The 19340-nt window shown below is 41.7% G+C and overlaps 1 protein-coding gene and 1 pseudogene across 1 annotated transcript in view; both read right to left on the minus strand.

Moving 5' to 3' along the window:
• Positions 1 to 9681, minus strand: part of CANX (calnexin) — a 32652-nt gene extending 22971 nt beyond the window's left edge. Inside the window, exon 1 of the mRNA XM_068536517.1 lies at positions 9509 to 9681. The gene's annotated coding sequence lies outside the window, so the exon portion shown is untranslated. The remainder of the gene's footprint in view (positions 1 to 9508) is intronic.
• A 2371-nt stretch (positions 9682 to 12052) lies between these two features.
• Positions 12053 to 12616, minus strand: LOC137758671 (large ribosomal subunit protein uL30-like; annotated as a pseudogene).
• Positions 12617 to 19340: the final 6724 nt, after the last annotated feature.

A 19340-nucleotide genomic window follows, 5' to 3' on the forward strand; every position in this document is an offset into this window, starting at 1 on the left:
TATATATTTCCTTGCTCTGTCAGCTAAGAGGGCATACAAGAAACTGCTACACCCCAGTAGCAATAAATACACCTAGTAGTAAGGATCTTGGTTTCCAATATCATCTCCAATAAAAGGAAACAGTGTTCCTTGGCTGATTCTAGGATTAGGCAGGAAATATACAAGACGAGCCTGGAGCATCTTGTAGTGCCAGAAAGGGAAGTGTTCAAAACAAAAACAAAACACCCACAGTGATGGGGGCTATGTCAAAGGAACACAAGAAAAAGCAATGGCCAAAGCTGGAACAATACAAGCAACAAAGTAAGTGGTACTGGATTATACCCCAAAGTATAAAATAAATGCCCATGAATCTATACAATACAAATATATTACTGAGTAAATAAATAAATGAGGAAGAGACAAATTTCCCATGAAGAAATATTCCAAGTAACGGATGTAGATACTCCACTGTCAAGGAGGTGGAACATAACCCCCCACTCCTTACGGGTGGGCTACACATAGTGATATTGATATCCTTTCAAAGAGCACAGGATGGAAAGATGGAAAAACAAGAACTTTACAGTGGAGAAACCTAGCAAACACTACCTCAGCCAGGTGATCAAGGTCAACATCCAAAGTAATAGGTCATGTTGATAGTATGTACCCTTGATACAATGTGATGAAAACAGTACTTTAACCTCTGTGGTCTTCTTCCCAAAAATCCATATTCCCTCTCATCATGAGAAAAACATCAAAGAAATCCCAACAGAGGGACATGCTACAAAATAATCTGACCAGTAGTCCTCAAAATATGTCAAGGTCATCAAAAAACAAAGAAAATCTAAAAAACTGTCACAGCCAAGAGGAGCTTAAGGAGACATGATGACTAAATGTAATGTGGTATCATGGAACAGAAAAAGGGCAGCAAGTAAAAACAAAGGAAATCTGAATTAAATATGGGCTTTAGTTGGTAATTATTTATCAATATTGGTTCATTAATTATAATAAATGTACTGTACTAATGTTAAGTTGTTAATAATGGCAGAAACTGGGTATGGGTTATATAGGAATACTCTGTACTATCTTTATAATCTTCTTGTAGATCCAAAACTATTCTGTAAAAATTAGTTTACTTTTTTTTAAAAGATGTTCCATTATTATGCACCAAATGTGATTGATTTGCCAAAAACCAGTTACTGGCAGAATCAGGATCAGAGGCCAAGTTTCCTGTCTCCCAATACCTTACTTGGTAATTCTATACTGCTTTTGTCTTAGAAACACAAAATGATTTTTCACATTTTAGTGTCTAAAAAGATTTCAGAAGCTTTTTTCTCCCTTTAAAACCCTTCATTTGAGGACTTCCTTGGTGGCACATTGGTTAAGACTCCATGCTCCCAATGCAGGGGGCCCAGGTTCGATCCCTGGTCAGGGAACTAGATCCCACATGCATGCCACAACTAAGAGTTCGCATGCCACAACTAAGGAGCCCACCTGCTGCACATAAGACCCGGCACAACCAAATAAAAATAAATTAATATTAAAAAAAAAAAACAAACACCTCTTCATTTGTCTTAACATTTACAGACTCCTAAGCAGGGAGCATATTTCTCTGTTGTCACCCACTATTTCTAAGATTATCAATAGGAAATACGTAACAAGTAGCTCAACAACAAACCAATAATGCTTTTAAAAAACAAAGAGCACATCTCCCCCACCCCCAACTTGCCCAAGGCCACAGAGCAAGTGATTCCTAGATCCAGAATGCTCAGGAATAAAAGTGAATAAAGAAATTAGGTACCTTTAAACCGAGTAACTTTCCAGCAGTAAATAAACATTTACCACATTTTCTAAGTCCCTTCTACTTCACAGTTCATGCTCACTAAGCTACATTAGCTCTTCTAGTACAAGATTTCTCATATTCCTGAATGCCATTATAGCAGTTTCTCCCATACTTTTACTTTCTACTTGAAAGCCATCATTTTCTTGGTGCACTTCATTTCCTGGTTTTCTTCCAAGAGCCATTTTCTCGCTCTAATTTTTTTATCACTGCAAGACTGTTACTCTACAGCAGTGCCCCTTTGAGCTAGGGTGCAAATGCTGGGTGGATGTCTAACTCATGACTAAGCTACTTAGTGCCACAAACTGTCTCACAGTAGGCCCATTTAAATTCCTGTCTTGGCCAAATTACAAATTACTTACCGGCATAGACCTCCAGGAGAGCCAGCAATTAAAAATCAAAACCACGAACAAGAAAATCTTTTAATATTTATGAGTCTACTGAAGTGAACTTTTCTTAAAAATACCCTTAAGTTATACGTAAAAGTGAGTTTTGTGTGGCTTTATCTTACGATATCCCTTAACTAGAGCAAAGGCTAAGTCAATAAAACCAATACTATGAGGGCCAACACTATACAGTCCAAGTTCTGATTTCTGTTGATCCAGAACTTGATCTACAAATACAACTTACGATTTCTAGGTTCTAGAGAAGTGAACAGACTGCACTTCCTTCAAATACTCATCAATAAATCTCTCAACTGGACTTATTTTTTTTGGCCCCACTGCACAGCTTGCAGGACCTTTGTTCCCCCACCAGGGATCGAACCCAGGCCCCAGGAGTGAAAGCGCCGAGTCCTAACCACTGGACCACCAGTGAATTCTCTCAACTGGACTTTTAATAAATGCTGGGTGGCAGAGTTCAAGACTGTTTTCTGGCAGTCACGACTAAACTGTCGGAATTCTGCGTTACAAAGGGTTAAAGCAGAATATATCTGATGCCCATCAGAAAACCCAGCACATGTCAGAAACTAAATGAATGTTTGCTGATAGTGGTCAATTCCATGAGTGTCAACTAGTTACCAAGGATTTAAAAAAAAAAAAAAAGTCTCTAACCTTCAGGATCGATCTATATAGGGTGTCCTTAAAGTCTGGAAACGTTGGGCTTCCCTGGTGGTGCAGTGGTTGAGAATCTGCCTGCCAATGCAGGGGACACGGGTTCGAGCCCTGGTCTGGGAAGATCCCACGTGCCGCGGAGCAGCTGGGCCCGTGAGCCACAATTACTGAGCCTGCGTGTCTGGAGCCTGTGCTCCGCAACAAGAGAGGCCGCGATAGTGAGAAGCCCACGCACCGTGATGAAGAGTGGTCTCCGCTTGCCACAACTACAGAAAGCCCTTGCACAGAAACGAAGACCCAACACAGACATAAATAAATACTTTAAAAAAAAATCTATTAAAAAAAGTCTGGAAACATAAAAAGTATTTGCCCATGTTTTCAGAGTTTATGAATATTCTGTAGTATTAGTTCTATTAATCAAATGTTGGGGGTTTTGGGAGGATAATATCAAAATAAACTCATAACCTTTTATCTAACTAAGAAAAAAATGCGCATAGGTATGTTAGTACCACTTAACGCTCTAGCTTGAGTATTTTCCTTCTATTAAAAAGTGTCAAAAAAGTAAAAATTTCAAAAATGAATTAGTGTCATGATAAAATTGCACATAACTATGTACACACAAAGGCATATAAAACCTGGAGAAATCTGAATAAGGTCTGTAGACTGTACCAGTGCAATTTTTTCCTAGTTTTGATATTTTACAATAGTTATCTATCTATACTACTATTGGGGGAAGCTGGGTGATGGGTACAAGAGACCTCTCTGTACTATTTTGCAACTTTCTGCGGGTCTATAATTATTTCAAAATTAAAAGCTTCTTTTAAAAAATTTATTACTGGATCAGTATAGATGGTTCTTTAGACTTGATCAAAGTTGTCTAGAAACCAGCTTTAAATTCTAAAGCACAGAAGTACAAAGGAAGACTCAGAAATGAGTTGGATTAGAAATGTGAACCTCTTACTCCCTTCCTTCCAGTTAATAAGTGTTTTGTTTTTAATAATAAAATATAATTATCAACCTATATCCAAGTCAGAGAAGCTCTACCCCCTGGGATCACATAGACAAATGTACACAAAGCCAAGAAAACAGGAGCTAAACATATGCACATTTGTAATATACATTTATAAATAATATAAATAACTTCTGATTTGCTTCTCAGTTTGCCAAGGACAGAGCAAAAAGCCCAGTTCTCAAAATCTGAGTCAGGATTCTTCAAGAGAAACTAATCTACTCACCTTTAATGTTTCAGTTCACTCTTTTAACTTTTCAAAGAGTGAATTTATCTTGAATTCTAGAGATGGAAGTTTTCTATTTTAAAAACTGATGATTCAGAAAATGAACTCCTTATACAAAAGGCAGTATGGTGTATGTGATGGTGTGAACTGTCAAGTCAGAGAAAGCTGGGTTCTAGACTTTCCTGATCCTCTTTGTGGCCTTGGTCAGCTTATTGAATTTCCATGAGTCTTTTTTCCCTATTTTATAATGTAGCTAGTAGTATTAGTGGCTCAAAGGCTTGCTGTGAAAATATAAAAAGATAATACAAAGTCTATCAGAGTCCAGTACCTCATAGGAGTTCCCAAATGGTTTGTTCTTTGACACAAAATTAGTACAACCACAGCGAATACATTTTCAATTCCCAGAATGGGCCAAAAGGTGTAACTGTGCCTGTACACCTCCTGTATTTCAACAAAGCTGAATGATTTTATGTAACAAGAAAAACTAGCTTTCCTCTGATTATATTCTATGATTTCGTCTTTAACTCTTCCTTGCAACGGGTGTATATACAATTATAGCATTTGGACAGGGAAATATCCCTGTTTATCTGTGATTTTCTTTTTTCCTGCTCTGCCACCAATTTTCTTTATGAATTCTCCCAAATTTAACTTATTTTTGGTTAATAATTCTGTTCTCAGCACACATTCTAAAAACACTCCATATTATTTTACTATACACATTCAATAATGTACGAGACTTCAACTGAACACAAAATATTCTATTTAACGGAAACAGACACATTCTGCATTGAATTTTAACAAATCCAAAATTGATCAACTTTAGGAATGGGCAAATGCTAAAGAAATATTACATTTGTCACCTCTCATTAGCAGAATCTTTATGCTCAGTAAGGGTCCATTCAGAAAGAAAAATCTTTAAAACAAAGGGAGGCTCAAATTATTTTTAAATTAAATTTAAACTTTAATATTTTCAAGTTAGTCTAGTTTTGCATCTATTTTCTTAAAAGATACCGGTCTACGGTTTTATGAAGTCTTTGTCTGGTTTTGGTATCAGGGTAATATTGGCCTCATAGAATGAGTTGGAAAGTGTTCTCTGTTGTATTTTTGGAAGAGTTTGTGAAGGACTAGTGTTAATTCTTCCCTAAGTATTTGGTAGAATTCACCAGTGAAGCCATTTGGTTCTGGGCTTTTCTTTGTAAGACTTTGTTTCTTAAAAGTAGTTAGGAAATTTCACCTCTAATTCCTTTAATCCATGAGAAATTAGAAAGAGGAACAGAAGGAATCCCACAGAAGGGATTATTTGTCTCTTAAGAGGGCTGAGGAAGTTCCTTTCTATTCCTAGTTTATTGAGTGCTTCTATCATGAAAGGGTGTTGCACTTTATCAACTGCAATGATCATGTGGTTTTTGTCCTTTATTAATGCAGTATATTACATTCTTTATTAAGTTTGGTGAACCAACCTTACATTTCTGGGATAAATCCCACTTGGTGGTGGTGTATAATTCTTTTTTTTTTTTTTTTTAATTTTTAAATTTTATTTATTTACTTTTGGCTGCATTGGGTCTTCGTTGCTGCATGCGGGCTTTCTCTAGTTGCAGCAAGTGGAGGCTACTCTTTGTTGCAGTGCGCAGGCTTCTCATTGCAGTGGCTTCTCGTTGCAGAGCACAGGCTCTAGGTGCTCAGGCTTCAGCAGTTGTGGCACTCAGGCTCAGTAGTTGTGGCGCACGGGCTTAGTTGCTCCGCGGCATGTGGGATCCTCCCAGACCAGGGCTCAAACCCATGTCCCCTGCATTGGCAGGCAGATTCTTAACCACTGTGCCACCAGGGAAGCCTTATAATTCTATATGTTGCTGGATCCCATTTGCTAGCATTTTGAGGATTTTTGCATCTATTTTCTTAAGGGATACTGTTCTATGTTTTTCTTTTCCTGTGAAGTCTGTCTGGTTTTGGTATCAGGGTAAGATTGGCTTCATAGAATGAGTTGGGAAGTGTTCCCTCTTCTATTTTTTAGAAGAGTTTGTGAAGGACTGGTGTTAAAACCATTTGGTTCGGGGCTTTCCTTTGTGGAATTTTACCTCTTAAAAGTAGTTAGGAAATTTCACCTCTAATTCCTTTGATCCATGAGAAATTAGAAAGAAGAACAGGAGAACTGACCTAGCTGGTGTTCTAGGTTTCTGGGGGGAATTTTTTTTTTTTTGGCCACGCCGCACAGCTTGTGGGATCTTAGTTCCCCAACTAGGGATCGAACCCCGGCCCCCTGCAGTGGAAGCGCTGAGTCCTAACCACTGGACTGCCAGGGAATTCCCAAAAGTGATTTTTTTAAAAAGGCAGTGTGTAATAAAAAATTAGGCAGTCTTTCTTTCATGTAGGCTATCCATTCATCTGTTAATATACCCTTTTATTTTTTTAATATTTATTTATTTATTTATTTATTTTGGCTGCGCCAGGTCTTAGTTGCAGCACGCAGAATCTTCACTGCGGCATGCGGGATCTTTTAGTTGCGGCATGCATGTGGGATCTAGTTCCCTGACCAGGGATCAAACCCGGGCTCCCTGCATTGGGAGCACAGAGTCTTAACCACTGGACCACCAAGGAAGTCCCAATATACCCTTTAAAAAATGTTAAGTCTTACCTTAGATTGTCTAATTTAACCCTCAGAAGAACCCCGGGAAGTTCTATCATCCCCATGTGACACACGACAAAACTAAGGCTAAGAGAAGTTACATAAGCTGTCCAAGGTCACAGTTAGACATAGAATAGTGTTATGAGCAGGAACTCAGAAGTCACAATCCCTAATCGGCTACTTAATAACTTCAGGGTCTCAGTTTCTTCATCTCTAAAATGAGAATAACAACACTATGTACTTCTTAGGATTGCTATATAAACAAAATGCATGTTAAGTGTTTATGTCAGTACTTGGCTTACAGTAAATGCAACATTAGCAGTGATTATCTACTATTACTAGGTATTGCCCAGTGACACCATTTAAGTTTTGATGGTTCTAAAACCTGAGTTTTAAGGCAATAAGAAATTTGAAGTCTTACATTGAAAAGGAACCACTTAAAAGGAATTTGATTCCAGTCACAGATAACCATTTTAATACTACTACTTTCTGTCCCTCTGATATTACTACATGTGCATCTAGTCAAAATATAGAAGCACTTAAAGGGGGAAAAAAAGTACATAAAATTCAAAGTGGTCTTTATTGTAAATGATCATCCACTTAAAAACAGATATATACTACTGCCTAGTTTACAGTTTTGAATTTTGCTTTTCACTGACAGGAACATTAAAATCTATTTTTCCATAGCACTTTCTTTTCTCCTATAAACTAAGTAGGTTTAAGATGTGGATACGCAAAACATTGCTGAAGATTCTAAATTATTTAAAAAACAAAATTCTCCAAATAATTTTCACAGCTCACAGTTAAGCTTAATTTAAAGGCACATCTGTTTTAGTTAACAAAGCATTCAACCTACACTTTACTGACAAAGTTCTACGGTAAGCTATATAGGTTATAACTATGTTCACGCACTTTTATTATTTCCTAGGAGTTGTTATGAGCTGCCAATTCTATTTGCACAGTTCATTATGCCATTCAAAGTAATTTCATGTTCACCATCTTATTTGTCCCTCCTGGTAAGGTATCCAGGGCACTCTTCATTCCCATTTCAAAGAGGTGAAAACCAACGTAGTTCATTAAGCTAGTTACCATGCTGGGCCTGCAATTCAAGTCTCTTGAGCCTGCATTTATGCTTACCAACTGTCACTTCATCCCCTTAAGCTATCTCTCAGGGCAAAGTGAACTCTGTAACTGAAAGGATGCAAGAGCATGATTGCCAAAACTGCAGCAACAACTTCCGTCAAAACGTTTACCCCTCGAGGTCCTTGAAAGATAATGTGCTAGTTGAAACTGCTGAGTTAAGATAGTAAGGTAGGAAGGGATGCTAACACCCATTATCAGATAGGTCAGAAAATTTGTTTGTTGTGCGACACATTTACTCCAATACAAAGTTCATTCTGGCCATCTCATAATCAGTTCCCCCGCTTATTTGCTTGTGTACCCTGGGTGGTGCACAGAACTCCCCACACCATCTTTTACCTCTGCTCTAACTATAGCAAATGTACAATTCAGCAGTGATTTTATTCATGGCCCTTGAACAGCACTGTCAAAAGACTGAGATACAGAATGATTTTAAGATCAATACAGTTCCTCCTTAAAAAAAACTAAACCAAAAAAAATAAAATCCTCCCCCCAACCCACCAACTCTACTTATTAATAAATTAAGCAAAATGTTCCATTTCCTAAATTAGACGTGAAGAGCCTAACTGTGGCTCACCTTTGTCCTCCCAACCTTTTAATATTCAGCTCAGTTTAACTTCCTTCAGCCAGCATTCACTTGTGTCATGCCCAGCAGTTAATCCACTAAATCAGTTTCTTCCTCCTATCTCCATAAATGTGACTTTAGGTCCCAGGACTTAACCAACTCAAAAAGTAGGATGCTGGTGTAGTGGACCAACATCATATCCATTATTTGGAGAGAACTGGGGCACAAAGGGGAAGTAAATTGTCCAAGTTCACATAGCAACAAATAGCTGATGAAGGACTTGAATCAGGGCTTAGCCTTAACAACTACACCAAATCTGCCTCAACAGTAATTCCAACGTGATCATAAAATTAATCGCATGACCTTGAGCCAATCATTCAGAGCTCTGGGCCTCAGTTTCCTCCACTATAAAACAACCTGCCCACAGAGAGCTTTTGGGAGCTTTCCTACTTTAAAAATCCTGTGAATTTACTAGCTTACTTACACCCCATCCCCGAATAGATGTAAATGTTAGGACTAAAATTTTTCAACCACTGCGTGTTCTAGCACATTCTCCATACTCGTCAGGCTACCAGAGTCCAGTATTCACTTTGTGGTTTTAATTTTCAAATACTGAAGCTGTAATGCTAATCCTAAACACTCTCTCTCGGCCCACTATCACCCTTCCCCACTACTAGGGATACCGACTAGGCCCGGTCCTATTCCAGACCTTTACCCGGTTACACCAGAACACCTCGCAGCTTCACAAGCAGCCAACAACAGGTTTAAGAAAGCCCTAGAAGCAAAGCCAGAAAGAGCAGTTAGCTTTCCCAGAGGTCAAGAGAGGCTCTAGGGCACCTGCCACGCCTCCCGACCCCGCCGGCGCGGCTTGGGCCTGGCTCCCCAACTCAGGCGGCCCAGGTTCGGGCCTCGCCCCTCACGGCCCGAGCGTCCGCCTGGGCCTGAGCTCTCGAAACCCAGCCGGACCCCTCGGCCCCGGCCACGCCCGGCTCCTCGGGCCCTCGGCCGCGGCGCCGCGTACCCAGGCCCCCAGGGGTCCTCACAGGCCCGAGAACATGAGCAGGCCTCCCGTCTCACCTCGAGCCTCAGGGGGACCGCCGGCGGCACCCGCGCCTCCTCCCTCCCGCACACCTGGCCCCGCGCTGCAGTAAAGACAGCGGCTGAGGCAGCACAACCGTCACGTGCTGCAAAACCAAGAGGCCTTGACTACCGCGACCGCCGCGCGAGCGAGCCTCACTGCACGAAGCCCGGCCCTGCGTCCGCCCCTCGCTCCTGAGTAGCTGCGGCCAGCGTTAAATCCCGCCCCCCCGCGCAAGCTCCGGGATTCGGTTGGTCGATGAGACCATCGCTCTCTGCACTTTCCCATACGCCCCCTAGGGCTATTCTTCGTGGAGTGTGGGGATTGGCTGGGAGTGAGGCAGGAAGTGGCCGTTGGTTGGGCGGGAGGGAAGGGGTAGGGCTGCGGCAGAATGGAGTACCGCCCGGGGCGCGCGCCCTGAGGCGGGGCCGGCCGGGCCGGTGTTCCCGCGCCCTGTTGCCCTCGTTCCTTACTGGGCCCGCTGCCCTGCGTTGCATCCTGGTCGCTGTGGTTCCGACCCCTCCTGGGCCTGGACCCGGGTCTCGGGGTCTGGCATCCCGTTTCCTTCTCTGGAGGGGCAAATGGTAGCTGGCAAGAAGGGGTGGGAAGTCCGGTGAGATATCGGGAAGGGCCTGGTCCCCAATGCAGCGAGTGCGCGGCGCTGACGGAACCCGTCACGGCTCCGTAAGTCTGGCCTGAGGTCGACTGCACCACGCTGTGTAACCAGGCGCCACCGTTCCTGCAGAGTCACTGCTCTGGGCCCAGCAGCCTGAGGCCACCCTGTTACCCAACATCAAATACAGTCCAGAACACTACCCTCCAAGGTTATTTCAACTTTCAATTTGTCATGTTTCCTTAAGTAACATCAGACATAGAGGGCACAAAAATACACTGACAACAGGATTGAAAGAAAAGGATGGTGCAATGGAAAAATTTCAAACACACCACAATTTTTGTAACTCACTTTTAGCACATCTTCAGTTTTCAGTATACTGAGAACCTCAGAAAATGGAAGTGGTTTATGGTTTTTCTAGACCTTTATAGGTCCTGGTCTCTGTCTTCCATTTGTTTGGATACCCAAAGGCTGAATGCTAGGCTGGGAAAAACTAGAATCAGTAGGTGTATCAACTACCCCAGGAGCCAGCTTTATTCCCTCCTGCCATCTGGAAGGGAAAATGAAAAGTCAAGAGTTTGGTGTTTGCATGAGTTTCGTATTCTCCAACTCTCATCCCCCAAATTTGTGTTAAGAGCATTTGCTTCCTTTTTACGTGGGGAAGTGGATATTCGAGGCAAAATGATGTTCTGGATGTCACAGGTTCCAAACAATGAGCTTAAAATGTAGTTACAGGAACTGTACGTGAGCAAAAGAGCTACTGCAGCAAAGGTAACTGCTAAAAGATGGTGGTACTAAAGAGAATTTAATGGGATTTTGAGTTGGGAATAACTGCTTTCATCTAGAGTGGACAGGGAAATAGGTAAGACTTGAGCTGGGCCTGGTAGGATATGCAGGATTTCTATAGGTGGAGACTTGGAGAAAGGTTTCTTTGGATGAGGGAATGGCATATGCAAAGGCAGGAAAATGGGTATTGTGTTTGGGGACACCATGTACGAGAGTATTTTGGCTGGAGAAAGGTGTTCAAGTAAGTAACAGGAGATCGGTCAGCTCCAGAGTTGGGTTAGGACCTAGCCAAGGAGTCTGTAGGGAGATAGTTTATAAATTCTAGGTTTGGGTTATGATTTAGATATTTAGAGAAGCTTTTTTTTTTTTTTTTTTTTTGGCCGCACCACATGGTATGCAGGATCCTAGTTCCCCAATCAGGGATCAAACCCTGCCTGGCAGTGAAAAAGCCGAGTCCTAACCACTGGACCACCAGGGAATTCCCTAGGGAAGCATTATTTTAATATTATTCCAGGGCGCAGTGGATAAGAATCCGCCTGCCAATGCAGGGGACACAGGTTTGATCCCTGGTCCGGGAAGATCCCATATGCCGAGGAGCAACTAAGCCTGTGCACCGCAACTACTGAAGCCCGCGTGCCTACAGCCCGTGCTCTGCAACAAGAGAAGCCACCGCGTGGAGAAGCCTGCACGCCGCCACTATGAGGCTGGTTAGGAAGCCACTTCTTGAAGTTGATTAAAGGGCAGAATTAGGGAATGACAGGGTGTATAGAAACAAAAGCATTAAATGTTGATGCTGAAGAATGCTTCACTGGATTCAGGAGGCTAGGGAAAGAGAAGAACCAAAGCAACGATGAGAGTATGAGCCTGAGTGACTGGTGGTAAAGTATAGAGCCCCTAAAAAAAAAGGGAATTCAGGTTTAGCTGATCCTGGGAATCCTGGGTCTGGGCCCAAGACAGAGCAGGACTGTAGGACTTGTCCTGCCAAGAATCTTGCTAGGGGTTTTTCTGCTAAATCATAATGTTCTTAAGAAGAAGTTGAGGACAAATCCCTGCAGAATGAGTTTTTGTTTTTTTATAGTCTGAAATCAGTCACTGTTTATTAACTGACCAGATTACAAAAATAATCACGGTAGACACACCTCAGTTCATCCATCTAATAAGCCTGTTAGATCTGCTGATCTGGGCCCTCCTGGAGAAGATAATTTGAAGGGCCACAGGAAGCTGTATTTTCCAACAGTATGGATCTCATGAATAAGATCCTCCATGTAGATGATGCCATATTTACCAAGGGATGGAGCAAAGTGTTATCTGTCAGGGCAATTCTCTTCTTGTTGATTTTGCCATAACAATAATTGTAGATGCACTCATTTTCTGACTTCAGGTTCAGGTACTCCCATGAAATATGTGGTTCCACAATCCTCAAGTGTTAACTGAAGCCTTGCTGAGCTTAACAAAGGTGCCGTTGATGATCCAGCGAAAACGAAGAAGCTGTAACACCTTTCAGATCTCTGGGCTCACACCATTGATACCTGTGATCCGGATGAGGAATGCCCATTTGGGTCCAGCAGGTACACCAAACTTGCCGCTTTTCTTGTCAGCCTTGCCATCTGAATCTCAGTTCTATCTGCCTATATTCCTTGTGACAGTGATTAGCTTTTTCGTAGATAAGCTTCTTCCTTGCCTTTTGAAGCATCTTTTGGGCAAACTTCTTTCTCAGGTACTCGATCTCAGGCTCTGTAAAATCCCTCCACTTGTTTCTTAAGGCTTTTCCTTCTCGTCTACACCCACCATGGTTCCAGCTGGAAAAAGGCATAAGATCTTTTCTTGATAATGCAAAAGGTACTTTGAGGTATTGGAGTATTTCTTTAAAAGAAATAATCATTTTATAATTCTTAGATGTCGAATGTGTGGGAGATTGGGTTGAATGTATTTTGACCTTATAATCTGCAAGATGATTTTCAAAATAAATTATTTATATTCATTTAAAAATGCACATATGGGGGCTTCCCTGGTGGCACAGTGGTTGAGAGTCTGCCTGCCAATGCAGGGGACACGGGTTCGAGCCCTGATCTGGGAAGATCCCACATGCGGCGGAGCAAATGGGCCCGTGAGCCACAACTACTGAACCTGCGCGTCTGGAGCCTGTGCTCCGCAACAAGAGAGGCCGCGACAGTGAGAGGCCCGCGCGCCGCGATGAAGAGTGGCCCCCGCTTGCCGCAACTAGAGAAAGCCCTCGCACAGAAACGAAGACCCAACACACCCCAAAATTAAATAAATAAATAAATTTAGTTTTTAAAAAAATGCACATATGGGGACTTCCCTGGTGGTCCAGTGAGTAAGACTCTGTGCTCCCAATGCAGGGGGCCTGGGTTCGATCCCTGGCCAGGGAACTAGATCCCGCATGCATGCATGCCACAACTAAGAGTTTGTGTGCTGCAACTAAGAGTTCAAATGCTGCAACTAAGAAGCCCGCATGCCACAACTAAGGATCCTGCATGCTGCAACTAAGACCCAGAGCAACCAAAATGAATAAATTTTTTAAAAAACTTAAAAAAAAATAAAAATAAAATAAAAATGCACATATGCTTTGGCCCAGCAATTCTACTCCTGGGAATATATCTGTATCTATATCTAGGTTTGATAGAATATTCACATGATGTAGTTGTGTTTAAAAATATACACAATGATGTGCATTGCAGCATTGTTTGTAGTATCCGAATCCTAGAAACAACCTAACCACCATCATAGAGAACTGGTTAAATAAAATATAGCTCATCCATATAATGGTTCTGCATTGGAAAGCATTCAGTGAACATCTATGTGTATAGATATGATTGCCAAGATTTAGTGTTATGTGAAAAAGCACTGAGAAAAGTATGTTTCCTTTCATGTTGCAAAGGGAGCTATATTCTCATGGATATAAGCTTGGACAAACAAGCTTTCTGGAAAGATGCATGAGCAACTGCTAAGAGTGGTTGATGCCCAAGAGATGGCTAAGACTTTGGAAATGGAAAGGAGATATTTTTATAATGTGTATGTTATTTTTTCAATAAGTAATCAAATTTCTGCTTTTGTGCTTAGATTTTCAAAAAAGATAGAATATATATTAAAAACCCACCATAGGGCTTCCCTGGTGGCGCAGTGGTTAGGAATCCGCCTGCCAATGCAGGGGACACGGGTTCGAGCCCTGGTCTAGGAAGATCCCACATGCCACAGAGCAACTAAACCCATGCACCACAACTACTGAGCCTGTGCTCTAGAGCCTGCGAGCCACAACTACTGAGCCCGTGAGCCTAGAACCCATTCTCCGCAACAAGAGAGGCCACCGCAGTGAGAAGCCTGAGCACCGCAACGAAGAGTAGCCCCCACTCACTGCGACTAGAGAAAGCCCGTGCACAGCAATGAAGACCCGACACAGCCAAAAATAAATAAATAAAATAAATTTTAAAAAAAATAGTAATCTTTTGATGTTCCGACTACCTGGTTTTTGTTGCAAAACCCCCTGTATATCTTGACTCCTACCTTACCTCTTTGGAGCAGTCCCTCCGAGCTATCTGAGAGGCTATCCCCTGGGCTTAAGTCCTCAGCAAGTCCACCAAATAAAACATAATTCTCAACTTTTAGGTTGTGCAATTTTTATTTTTCAGTCAACAGACTGCTCTTCAGCCACTGTCGCTGGACCTCCTTGTACCTCCTCCTGGGTTCAGATCTCCTGTTTCCTCAACTCCTAGACCCCACATTCTAAAAATTCAACTTTATTGTACAGTTCACTGGTTTTGGTAATGTACAGCACATACCATGTAACCACTACATAATGAAGATATAGAACATTTCCATTACCCCATAAGTTTCCTCTGAAGTTCTTTCTTTTCCCCCTACACCAAATATGTGTTCTCTTCTGACACCACTTCTGTCAGTTAAATTCAATTTTGACACTAACTACCCGGTTAGTCTCAGACACCACAGGTTTAGAGGCTAAGACTGCCCCCACATCAGATGCCCAGCTGCAAATGATGTGCACAGGTTACCCACATGTCTGCTTGACCAGCTACAAATTTGGGGGTTCCCAAGACCCCCCACTTCAGGTTCAGTAATTCAAGAGAATAACTCACAGAACTCAGGAAAGTGCTTTACTTGCTATCACAGGTTTACTAAAAAAGCTACAACTCAGGAACAAATGGAAAAATGCATAGGGCAAGGTATGGGTGTGTATGTGTGTGAATGTGCAGAGCTTCTATACCCTCTCTGGGCATGCAACCTCCCAGCACCTGCATGTGTTGACCAAGCTGCAAGCTCTCTGAACACCATTATTTAGGGGGTTTTATGGAGGTTCCATTAGTAGGCATGATTGATAAATCGTTGACCATTGGTGATTGTACTCAATCTCCAGTCCCTCTTCCCTTCCTAAAGGTCAGAAGTGGAGCTGAAAATCCTACTCCTCTAAATCACTTGGTTTGGTTTCTCTAGCACCCTTATCTTGAATTGATCAAGGGGCCCAGCAATAATCACCTGATTAGCATAAACTCAGGTGTTGTTGGAAGGGGACATCATCATAATGATATGAATGATGATAGGATATTCATAATGATATGAATAACAAAAGGCACTCATCACTCAGGAAATGCCAAGGGTTTTAGAAGCTCTGTGCCAGGAACCCAGAATAAAGACCAAATGTATTTTTTATTATACTACAGTTTCCTCATATCCATTCCCATTCCGTCCCCACCACCAGCAACAGGCAAAAAATTGATCTGCTTTCTGTTACTATAGAAAAGACTGGTCATTTCTAGAGCTTAATATAAATGTAATTATATAGTATATAGTGTTTTGTATCTGCCTTATTTAACTCATATTGTTTTGAGATCCTCATCTGTGTTGTAAAATGTATCAGTAATTTGTTGCTTTTAATTGCTGAGTAGTAGTCTATTGTACAAGTATGCCACAGTTTGTTTATCCATTAACCAGGTAATAAGACAACTGGGCTGTTCCCAATTTTTGGCTATATGATATAAAACTGCTATGGACATGGTGTACCACTCTTTGTATAGACACATATTTTATTTTTCCCTTAAAACCCAACATTTTCACTTTTTCTTGGTTTACTACCTCAATTAATAGTTACATCTATCCCAAGAAAGACTGTGTAGTAATTTTTTTTGAAATCTTGCACATCTAAAAGTGTCTTTATTCTACCCTCACATAGTTTTTTTAACTTTATTGAAATATAATTTACATACTATAAAGTTTTCCCACTGTAAGTGAATGATTCGTTGATTTTTAGTAAATTTATAGAATTGTGCAACCATTACCACAATCCAGTTTTAGAATAACTCCACCACCGGACTTCCCTGGTGGCGCAGTGGTTAAGAATCCGCCTGCCAATGCAGGGGACATGGGTTGGAGCCCTGGTCCGGGAAGATCCCACATGCCGCGGAGCAACTAAGCCCATGGGCCACAACTACTGAGCCTGTGCTCTAGAGCCCGTGAGCCACAACTACTGAGCCCGTGTGCCACAACTACTGAAGCCCACGCGCCTAGAGCCCGTGCTCCGCAACAAGAGAAGCCACTACAATGAGAAGCCCGTGCACGGCAACGAAAAGTAGCCCCCGCTTGCCGTAACTAGAGAAAGCCTGCGCGCAGCAATGAATACCCTATGCAGCCAAATTAATTAATTAATTTTTTTTTTTTTAAAAAAGAATAACTCCACCACCAAAAAGTTCCTTTGTGCCTATTTGTAGTCAACTCCCAACCAACCCAAGGCAACCATAGAACTGCTTTCTCCTGCTATTGATCTCCCTTTTCTAGCTATTTCACATAAATGGAATCATTATCTGACTTCTTTCACTTAGCGTAATGTTTTTGCATTTCATTCATGTTGTAGCATGTATCAAGAATTGATTCTTTTTCCATTATTGAATAATATTACATTGCATAGATATACATTTTGTTTATCCATGGCCACGCCGTGCAGCTTCCAGGGACTGAACCCAGGCCAGGGCAGTGAAAGAGCCGAATCCTAACTACTGGACCATCAGGGAACTCCCTGTATACAAGTCTTCATATGGACATGTTTCCATTTGAGTAGTACATAGGAATAGAATTGCTGACTTGTATGCTAAGTTTATGTTTAACTGTTTGACACTACTAAATTGTTTTACAAATTGGCTGCTGATTTTACATTTCCCATGTAGGAGGATTTCAGTTTCTCCACATCATTGCCAATAGCCATTTTAGTAGATATAGAGTAGTATCTCACTGTGGTTTGCTTCAGATTCAGTGAGCCCCCTCTGGCAGTGAAGCTGTTGGTTTGTGCAGCCTCCCCATTTCTGGGACAGCTAGCTTGCTGACCAAGCTGGGGGAATGTTAGCAGCCTCAGAAGAGAATGCCACAGACTCTCACTGTTCTAACCAGAGTTCAGAAGTTTTTCATGGATAAATGCTTCTCAATTTTTCATTTACTTTTGGTCAATTTCCAGAGCCCTAAATCTTTAAAAAAATCTTTTTTTCCAGTTTCATAATTGTTTTCTGGGGGGAAAATTTGCTGACTACTTTTGGTTGAAGATTTTTTTCTCTGTATGTTTTCTCTATTTCCCGTCCGCTGTTTTCTGTTTGCTTGCCTTGGTCTCTATGTTTTACATTGCAAGGGTTTTTTTGTTTTGTTTTGTTTTTGTTGTTTTTGTTTTTTGCCTTGTCTGTACATTGGAATTACCTGGAAAGCTTTTAAAATCCTAGTGCCCAAGCTGTACCCCCAGAACATTACATCAGAATCTCTGGGGGAGGGCCCAACCATCTGAGAATCAAAATAATTAAATGAACTATAAACCACTGAAAAAGAGAACTGTAAACAAATTTAAAAAAGGAAAAGAAAAATAGAATTAATAAGTCTATACCTGTAAAGAAAAAACTTACACTCCTCCTGTGTTTCTTTTTTTTAATAAATTTATTTATTTTTTATTTATTTATTTTTGGCTGCATTGGGTCTTTGTTGCTGCGCGTGGGCTTTTCTTTAGTTGCAGTGAGTGGGGGCTACTCTTGGTTGCGGTGCGCAGGCTTCTCATTGCGGTGGCTTCTCTTGTTGCAGAGCACGGGCTCTAGGCACGTGGGCTTCAGTAGTTGTGGCTCGCAGGCTCTAGAGCACAGGCTCAGTAGTTGTGGTGCACGGGCTTAGTTGCTCTGCGGCATGTGGGCTCTTCCCGGACCAGGGCTCGAACCTGTGTGCCTTGTATTGACAGGCGGATTCTTAACCACTGCACCACCAGGGAAGTCCCCCTCCTGTGTTTCTTCTTTACTGTCACACTACTACCACATTCACATCACTTCCTACACCAGATGTGTGCGAGTTTTCCCCATGCCAAGCAATTCTGTGACACCAGCTGGGTGTCCTACAACTTGATTCTGACACTAGCTACCTGGAGATGGCTAGTGTCAGATCCCACAGGTTAAGGGCTTAGTTCTGTAAGACTGACCCCACTTCAGATGCTAATCGCAAGAATTGGATCCTCAGCTTACCCACAATTTCTGTCCGACTTGGCTATAAATCAGAGGTTTCCATGACTTCCTCCCCCTTGGCTTCGATTATTTGCTAGAACAGCTCACAGAATTCAGAGAAACACTTACATGTATCAGTTTACTAAAGGATATGATAAAGGATACTGATGAGCATCGAGATGAAGAGATACACAAGGCGAGGTCCGGGAGGGTCCCAAGCACAAACTTCTGTCCCCGTGGAGCTGGATGTGTCACTCTCCCAGTACATGGCTGTGTTCACCGATCTGGAAACTTTCTGAACCCAGTACTTAGGGGATTTTTATGGAAGCAGGATCAATCATTAACTCCATTTCCAACCCCTCTCGCCTTTGGAGAATGGGGGAGGGGAGGAGGGGCTGAAAGTCCCAAGTGTCCAATCATGGCTCTGTCTTTCTGGTGAACAGCTCCTATCCAGGAGCCCACCATGAGTCACTTCATTAGACCAAAAGACACTGCTATAACTCAGGAAATTCTGAGGGATTTAGAAACTGTCAGGAACAGGGGTCAAAGACCAAATATTAGAACAAAAGATGTGCCTAGTGCTCTTAACACCTAGGAAATTACAAGGGTTTTAGGAACTCTGTGCCAGGAACTGGGGCGGAGATATATCTATATCTATATATATATATAGATATAGATATATATATATAGATATAGATATAGATATAGATATACATATATATATATATATATAATTTTTTTTTCTCTATTATCTCACCATACCAGCAGAGGAGAGAGAAGATCTCTTGCTTAGAGTAGAATGCTGAGGGCCAACTGATAAGTATAAAGTGAGTGCTAGTGTTGGAAAAGCATAATCTGGCAATCATAAAGATTGGATCAGGCAAGAGTCACCAGTGGATGCTAACTTTAGGGGGAATTTTGAGGAACAGGACATTTAAATGGTCT

This window comes from Eschrichtius robustus, chromosome 2 (genome assembly GCF_028021215.1).
Source record: "Eschrichtius robustus isolate mEscRob2 chromosome 2, mEscRob2.pri, whole genome shotgun sequence".
Classification (NCBI taxonomy): domain Eukaryota; kingdom Metazoa; phylum Chordata; class Mammalia; order Artiodactyla; family Eschrichtiidae; genus Eschrichtius; species Eschrichtius robustus.